Source organism: Camelina sativa, chromosome 5 (assembly GCF_000633955.1).
Source record: "Camelina sativa cultivar DH55 chromosome 5, Cs, whole genome shotgun sequence".
Lineage (NCBI taxonomy): Eukaryota > Viridiplantae > Streptophyta > Magnoliopsida > Brassicales > Brassicaceae > Camelina > Camelina sativa.
The window spans coordinates 29,732,657-29,740,563 of NC_025689.1; positions in this window are offsets into that span (position 1 = coordinate 29,732,657).

The window sequence follows — 7,907 nt, forward strand, 5'->3', positions numbered from 1 at the left end:
GACTTGTGCCTTTCGTTCTATAAATAGGCTCTGTGTTTCCCTTTCCTTAGTCCTGTCTTTGTTGAGTTTGTTGTTTGTTTTTTTTTTTTGTTGGCAGGAAGGAAGAAGTTATTCTGATGCCGGTGACGACTAGATCAGCATGGTTGCGTAGGGCGCGGGCACAGCTCGGCGTTAGGTCTGACAAGGTGATTCAGTCGGAACTCGACTATTACAATGCTCGCATCCAACGGCTAAGAGCTTCCATCATTGCCACCCGTCGTTTGTTCGAACGTTACTACGATTTCTGTCGTGTTGACGGGGTTGTGGAATGTCTTGAACCGCTGATCGACGAAGGGCTTTTCTTCCCGAAGTGGCGATGGGATCGTTTGGTGGAAGAGCATACCCGGCGCGAAGATTTTTGTGCGGAAGTGGTAGTTCCCACACTTGAGCAGGGCGACCTTGATACCCTTGGTCGGAGGCCGTTTGAGGAGCGGGAGGAGATCGAAGCTTGTCGTGATCGTATCGACGTGCTTCGTCGTTACGTGAGGCAGTTGGAGAGCACAAACCACTACTTTAGCGAAAGTAGTCGTGCTGAAGGGATCTGCGCGTACCTCGAAGACATGGTTGGACGAGGCATGGCTGTTCCGATGGATCTGCTGAAGGATGTGAAAGAATCATGCCGCTATTGGCAGACGACAATCGGCGGGTTGGAATTTAACGAGCCTTCCAACGCCGATCTAGGAATTGAATGACTTGTCTTTCCTTTGGTGTAGCTCTCTTTTTTTTTTTTTTTTGTGCCGTAATAGGGTCGGCACCCACATCAGGCTGTTGCATCCCCCCTTTTAAATAAGTCAAATTTCATGTTACTTTTGAGAGTTCTACTTTTACACTCTTCTTTTTTTTTGAAAAAAGTGCGACTCATGACGGTCGGCTTATCTTTGTTATGCGAGTTAAACTCGGCTTAATATAACCGGGGGCGACCGTTAATAGTCGGCTTACCCTTTAGTGCGAGTGACGACTCGGCTTAAAATAATCAGGGGCGACCGCTAATAGTCGGCTTACCATGTGTGCGAGTGCGACTCGGCTTAAAAAATACGTCGGAACGTCGGGTCGTTACCGGGCCAGGATAACGACTGAAATAACTTATAAACGACAATTCATTCTTGAAAAAGAAATTTTATATTTTTGGCGGCTGCGTCTCGTAAAACGGGACTGCCTAAGCAGAAGGGATCAAGCCGATCGTAGTTCACACTTATATGCTTATTTAAACTATAGAAAGGACGAGCTGGATATAGCCGAGCTCACTTGGTGACTTTTAGTAGTAGTAACGCTTGAGATGCATCGAATTCCAAGATCTCGGCACTGGTTTGCCGCCCATTGTTAGTAGTTCGTACACGCCGGGATGGACGACCCTCGACACTATATACGGACCTTCCCAATTTGCCCCCATTTTTCCGGCGTCCGGCTCGGCAGTATTTTCAAAGACCTTACGGAGGACGAGATCGCCTTCGTCGAAATACCGATTGTGGACTTTCTTGTTGTAGTATTTGGCTGCGGCAAGCTGATAGTTCTGGATTCGTAGGAGTGCTTTGTCCCGTTCTTCTTCCAACTCGTCGAGCCTATCCATTTGCATCTGACTGTTGAGTGCGGTGTTGTGGACGAGCATTATTCGTCGGAGANTCGTCGGAGGCTGGAACTGCCGACTTCGGCGGGTGCCATTGCTTCCATCCCGTAGGCTAGGGAGAATGGGGTTTGGTTAGTGGACGTCCTTGGTGTTGTTCGGTAGGACCAAAGTACTCCGTCAAGCTCGTCGGCCCAGGCACCCTTCTTGGCATCTAGCCTTTTCTTAAGACCATCGAGTATGGTTTTGTTGGTAGCTTCGGCCTGGCCGTTGCCTTGTGGATACCGCAGCGTCGACTTGCTTAGTTTGATCCGCCATCTTGCACAGAAATTTTCGAATTGCAGGGAAATGAACTGCGATCCGTTGTCAGTGACTATTTCATATGGGAGACCGTGGCGACAGATTATGTAATTCCAGACGAAGAGTTGGACGTCCCGAGCTTTGATATTTGCGTAAGACTCGGCTTCGACCCATTTGGTGAAATAATCGGTTAGGACGAGTATATATCGCTTTTGTCTGGAAGTTGGAAGTGGGCCAATGATGTCCATCGCCCAACGCATGAAAGGGTAAGGAGCTATTCCGGCTCGTAGGAGTTCAGTCGGCTGATGAATAATGGGGGCATGTCGCTGGCATTTTTCGCACTTGGCGACGAACTTTTCGCAATCAGATATCATAGTTGGCCAATAATGGCCGTGCTTCTTGATTCGTAGTGCTAAGGCTCGGCCGCCTGACTGATTTCCCCCAGCTCCTTCATGTGTCTCCATCATCACGCGTTCAGTGTCGTCGCTGTGTATGCAAAGCAAAAGGGCTCCTGACGCCGTCCATCAAAGCAAATGATCTTTCATCAACGTGTAGTGGGCGGCTTTAGCCTTTAATCTCCGCTTAGCCCATTTGTCTGTCGGCACGTCGCCGTCAGCTAGGTATGCTCGGATTTCAACTCGCCAATCTGTCGCGTCGCTGCCAGACGCAGGTTCGCACCCTCGGTGCGACCTCATCGTTCGATAGGTGGTTCTGATTTCATTGGGCTGGTGGAGTGCGAGACAAGTCTCGGCATGCGTTTCACTTATGCTCGGCGTATCAATGCTTTCTACCGGGATGATTCGTCGCAGATCGGGATCCGATGTCGAAGCGAGTGCTGCCAAAGCATCGGCCGGAGCGTTGTCCCCTCTGGGGATTTTGATGAGCTCGAATTCGTCAAAACGTTTTGACAGAATCTTGACGACATCGAGGTAGGCTGCCATGGGCTCACTTTTAGTGTCGTACTCGCCGCTGAACTGGTTGGTGACAAGCTGAGAGTCGCAAAAAGCTCGTATCCGTTTGATCTGCATTCCGTTAGCGAGCTTAAGCCCGGCGATGAGTGCTTCATACTCGGCGACGTTGTTGGTTGCTTGGAATCGGAGACGGAAGGATTGCTCCAAAATTTCTCCGGTCGGCGAAGTTAGTCGAATCCCTATCCCTGACCCAAGATGAGAGGATGCCCCGTCCACATGTAGGGTCCACCGGTCATCTGACGGGTCAGTGGGTGTTGGTTCGGCTTCCCCAAACGGTAGTTCAATCAGAAAGTCAGCGAGTACTTGGGACTTTGCAGCTGGACGAGTTCGATACTCAATGTCGTACTCGCTAAGTTCGATTGCCCATTTTGTTAGTCGGCCCGATTGATTCGGGCTGTGCAGTATGGATCGTAAAGGTTGGTTGGACAGGACAGCGACAGTGTGCGACTGGAAATACGGTCGGAGCTTTCTTGCGGACGTGACGACTGCCAGGGCAACCTTCTCGACTGTCGGGTAACGAGTTTCCGCGTCGTCGAGTGATTTGCTTATATAAAAGATGGGTCGTTGCTCTCCTCGATCGTCTTTAACGAGTACACCGCTGACGGCCGACTCTGAGACCGCGATATAAAGAAATAAGATTTCGCCGAGCTCCGGTTTTGCTAAGATCGGTGGGGTCGATAAATAGTTCTTTAGCTCGTTGAACGCGCTGTGACAGGCCTCGGTCCACTCGAACTTGCCCTTTGTTTTGAGAAGCTGGTAAAATGGTAAACACTTGTCGGTTGATCTGGATATAAAACGGTTTAGAGCAGCGAACCGTCCAGTTAATCGTTGTACTTCTCTGGCGTTTTTTGGTTGTGGTAGATCAATGATCGCCTTAATTTGCTTCGGGTTCGCCTCGATGCCTCGTCTGGTTACCAGGTACCCAAGGAATTCGCCGGATTTGACTGCAAATGTGCATTTGGCCGGATTAAGCTTCATCCCATACTTGTTGAGGGTATCGAAGCATTGTCGCAGATGAGTGATATGATCCTTTGCGTGCTGTGACTTGACGAGCATATCGTCGATGTAGACCTCCATAGTCCGGCCGAGTTGCTCGGCAAACATCTTATTGACTAACCGTTGATACGTCGCTCCCGCATTTTTAAGGCCGAAAGGCATGACCTTGTAGCAGTACGTCCCTCTATCTGTGATAAACGATGTTTTTTCCTGGTCGTCCTTGTGCATTAGAATCTGGTTGTAACCGGAGAAGGCGTCCATAAAGGTTAACAGCTCGTTGCCTGCAGTCGCTTCGACGAGCTGATCGATTCTTGGCAATGGGAAACTATCCTTTGGGCAAGCCTTATTAAGGTCGGTAAAATCGACGCAAATTCGCCATTTTCCATTCTTCTTTTTGACGACCACCGGATTAGCTAGCCACTCTGGATATTTTACTTCCATGATTGACCCGGCGCCGAGGAGTTTGTCAACTTCGTCGTTCACTGCTTGCGATCGTTCAGAGCCTAACTTGCGCCGTTTCTGTTTGACCGGCTTATGCGTTGGGTCGGCATTGAGCTCATGGGTCGTGACACTTGGGTCGATTCCTTTCATGTCAGCCACGCTCCATGCGAACGTTGAGATGTTGGTTTTGAGGAAGAGTATCAACTCGTTCCTCATGGCGGATGTTATCTCTGTGCCGATATTTACGCATCGTTTCTTGTCGTTCTCGTCTAGGCTCACTTCCTCGACCGCGGCAACGCCCTGTTGGACGGCAGTCGGCTTTCCGTCTGTCGGTGACGTGCTATTTTCACCGACCCGCTGCTTTGATTGCTATAATTTCTTTCCGGTGCGAAGCTTATGCTCGATCAGGAAACAGGCCTGTGCGGTTTGCTGATTGCCACGCAGTGTGTATATTCCTTTCGAAGTTGGGAACTTAACGCACTGATAATATGTTGACGGGACGGCTTTCATCTTGTGGAGCCATGGGGTTCCAAGGATGACGTTGTAGATCATTGGCTTGTCGATAACCGCGAACCGGAAGTATCTGGCTATCCTTCCAACGAAGATTGGTAAGGTGATGGTGCCGACGGACATAAGATGATCCCCGTCGAAGCCCGTTAAAGAGTGACATTCTGGCATAATGTCCCGTTCACCGACTTCCATTTTGGCCAACACGTCTCTGAAGATGACGTTGACTGAGCTTCCAGTGTCGATCAATATTCTCGTCACCTCACTTTCACCGATCAAGAGTTCGACGACCAATGGATCGTTATGCGGTAAATCCAAACCTTCTAGATCTTTTCCGTCGAAAGTGATTGGCATGCCTTCAGCCTCGAACCTTGACGGCCAAGATTTCGTCATTTCAGCTTTCTTAGTATAATCTCTGATCGCTCTGACCGAATCGTTGCATCCGGCTAGCCCGCCCATTATCATGTTGATTCGTCGTATCGTCGGAGGACGTTGGTCGGGCTTGCGGTCTGTATGCGGTCGTTTTTCGTTACCGCTGTCTTCGCGCCGTTCGGTGAGTAGGTTCTGAATTTGCATCTCGTCTTCGCTTTGGTCGGCTAGTACCTTTGAATACTTGACAAATTTTCGAGCNGACGGGACGGCTTTCATCTTGTGGAGCCATGGGGTTCCAAGGATGACGTTGTAGATCATTGGCTTGTCGATAACCGCGAACCGGAAGTATCTGGCTATCCCCCCAACGAAGATTGGTAAGGTGATGGTGCCGACGGACATAAGATGATCCCCGTCGAAGCCCGTTAAAGAGTGACATTCTGGCATAATGTCCCGTTCGCCGACTTCCATTTTGGCCAACACGTCTCTGAAGATGACGTTGACTGAGCTTCCAGTGTCGATCAATATTCTCGTCACCTCACTTTCGCCGATCAAGAGTTCGACGACCAATGGATCGTTATGCGGTAAATCCAAGCCTTCTAGATCTTTTCCGTCGAAAGTGATTGGCATGCCTTCAGCCTCGAACCTTGACGGCCAAGATTTCGTCATTTCAGCCTTCTTAGTATAATCTCTGATCGCTCTGACCGAATCGTTGCATCCGGCTAGCCCGCCCATTATCATGTTGATTCGTCGTATCGTCGGAGGACGTTGGTCGGGCTTGCGGTCTGTATGCGGTCGTTTTTCGTTACCGCTGTCTTCGCGCCGTTCGGTGAGTAGGTTCTGAATTTCCATCTCGTCTTCGCTTTGGTCGGCTAGTACCTTTGAATCCTTGACGAATTTTCGAGCGATATATTCGGCGCGCTTGGCGTCGCTTCGTCCAGGTCGGGTTGTCTTGCTTCTGTCGGGCTCGACGACTATTGCCCCTTTCTTGTATCGCTCCATCAAGACCTTCTGGAGGTAATGACACTCGTCAGTTGCGTGGGTGGTACTCTGATGGTAGTCGCAGTACGGGGTTGCACTATTTTCACCTCCCTCTTTCCGTATATACTTGTTTTCGCCGATCGCAAAGGTTCGGCGAGTTCGATCTTGGTTTTTGATGAAATGTTGTCGAGGCTCGACGTAGTCAACTTTTGGAGCTGCGGCTACTGGCTGTTTGGGTATCGCACTTGCCTCTGAAGAATGCTTCTTAGCATTGATAGCTTTCTCTTCCTCGAGCCCAATGTGTTTTGCAGCTCGGAGTAATGCCTCGGCTAAGGTCTCGACATGCATTAAAGACAGCTCTTCCTTGAACCGAGATTCATACCAGAGCGCATTTCGAAGTGCGACAATTGCGGCAGCGTCCGAAATTGAAATGTTGACGTAGACTTCCTTGAATCGCCCTATAAAGGACTGAAGCGATTCTCCCTTGTGCTGAGTTAAGGCGTATAAGTCGGCATGGGAATTCTTATCCTCGAACAAAACAGAAAACTGCTTCAAAAATTCGGTTATCAGCTCCCTGATACTATCGATTGATCCGGATGGGAGTCTCGAGAACCAGCTCAATGCGGTTCCTGTTAGATGCTCGGCGAAAACTTGACAAGCTCCAGCGTCGTATTCCGCCGGGCTGAACTGTAAAGGGCCGAGGGCTACGCCAAAGGTGAGTAAGAAATCTCGCGGGTCGACTGTTCCGTCATAGTGACCCAACCGTGGCTTGACTGCCCGTCTGACCGTCGTTGTAGCGAGTCTTCGAGAGAACGGAGTTCGCTGTGTTGCTTCGAGCATAAGTCCGACTTGGGGTGCCTTATCCGTTGCTTTTTGAATCATTGCGGCCATTTCTTTCATTTGCTCTTTGATTTCTTTTAGCTCGGCGTCCTTCGTTAGATCGGTTACGTCGTTATTTCGCTCGATAGGGTGCTGGGCAGGATTACATCCTAATCCGCTGGTTTGCACATACGACTCTGGCGTTGTTCTTACCGCGGTGAAGTTCACTGGGTTGAGCCGAGCGTTATTGAGATGGTTGATTTCATCTTGTGAGTTAAACTGTGCCACGGTGAGTGCATCCAATCGGCTGTTGGTTCGCTCTTCTTGCTAGTCAAGGTGTGTTAAGATTCCGCGGAACAGTTCATCAATGCTTGAGACAGGCTGATTGCTGAGTAAAGTAAGCTGCGTTGGGACCTGTGTTGGTTCTACGGTCACCGGGGTCGTGAGGTTTGTAGCTATGACAAAAGTTTCCGGGCTGTCGACCGTCACGACCTTTCTTGGAGCGTCTGGCGTGGGGAGGACTGCCTGGTCTGTTTGTTCCATTGCCGGGGTAGTCGTCCCCCCCGACGAGCTTCCTTCCTTGCTCTTTTCCTTGTCAATTATTGTCATCTCGTCTAATCGGTGTAGGTCCGTTCTTCAATTTTTTTAGAAAACTTTGACTTGGCTCCCCCTACCTGGCGCGCCAAATTGTTGATGTCCAGATCGGTCACAATTAGTATGTTTAGTTCGGTCAAAGGAGGGTCGAAGTTCTCTTTTATTATATTGATGCCGAGACACAAAAGGACGGATTACAACTCGACTTAAACGAGTTACAAGTATAAACGAGAATAATCGACGAGTTGCTATCTCGTCGATCCTCCGAGCTATTGAGTCTAAACTGTAGATTTCCACTTGGACGAGCTGAGGCTTTCGTACTTGCTATC